Here is an 889-nt window from a genome sequence, read left to right as displayed (position 1 = left end):
TCCATTAAAAAAAACACACCAGTAAACAATGAATACATATTTCATATACAAACAATCACATAAAACGGGGCACAAAAAGAAGTGAAGGAGGAAAAACACGCACACAGAGTGAACGTCACAAGAGTGGGAAAATTCGAACGGCCCGTAAATAACGGCCGGAGCGCGAGGAACGCCGGCGACGTATTCTAATGGAAATCCTCACGGGAGAAATTATCTTTTGAAATATGCCCTGGAATGCGATATTCACACACGTAACAAAGTGGTATTCAAGTGGGCATTTTACTTGAATTTGAAGCCCGGAGTGAAAAGTAAAAATGGAGATCGGAATAGCGTAGATTTTTTTCTCTCGTTTAGAGTCGGTTTCCGCTTGCTTGACCTGAAAGAATTCTGCCATGTTGCATCGGCGGCGGACATTGTGAGATAGGGAAGATTTACGGGGCTAGTGGGTGCGTTCTGAGCATGATATATATTCGTGCTCACCAAAATATATTTTAAATATTTTCACTTTACATAATCTGTGTTAATCAGGAATAATAGCCAGTCCTCTTAAGAATTTGTGTATGGATATACCTTGTGATTCATATACTGCTTTTCAGTCAGTGTCTGTAGGTAGCAATTGCTCTGCTCCGCTAAATAGCAGCACCAATTTTCTTATAGTATCCCATTAAAATGTGATAAAAGTCGGTAGCATGTAAATGTACAATTAGACAGTCAGGCAGATATGAATGAATTTAAAAAAATACTTTGAATAGGTAAATCAAGGATAGCAGTTAATTATAGCAAATAATCACGTAATACCTCCTCCCCCCCAGCACGGTGACCTCCCGTGGAGCGAGTGGACGCAAGGGTTGGTGGTGGGCGCCTTCTACTACGGCAACGTGTGCACGCA

The sequence above is a fragment of the Penaeus monodon genome, chromosome 20, assembly GCF_015228065.2.
Source record: "Penaeus monodon isolate SGIC_2016 chromosome 20, NSTDA_Pmon_1, whole genome shotgun sequence".
NCBI lineage: Eukaryota > Metazoa > Arthropoda > Malacostraca > Decapoda > Penaeidae > Penaeus > Penaeus monodon.
This window is presented reverse-complemented; position numbering follows the sequence as displayed.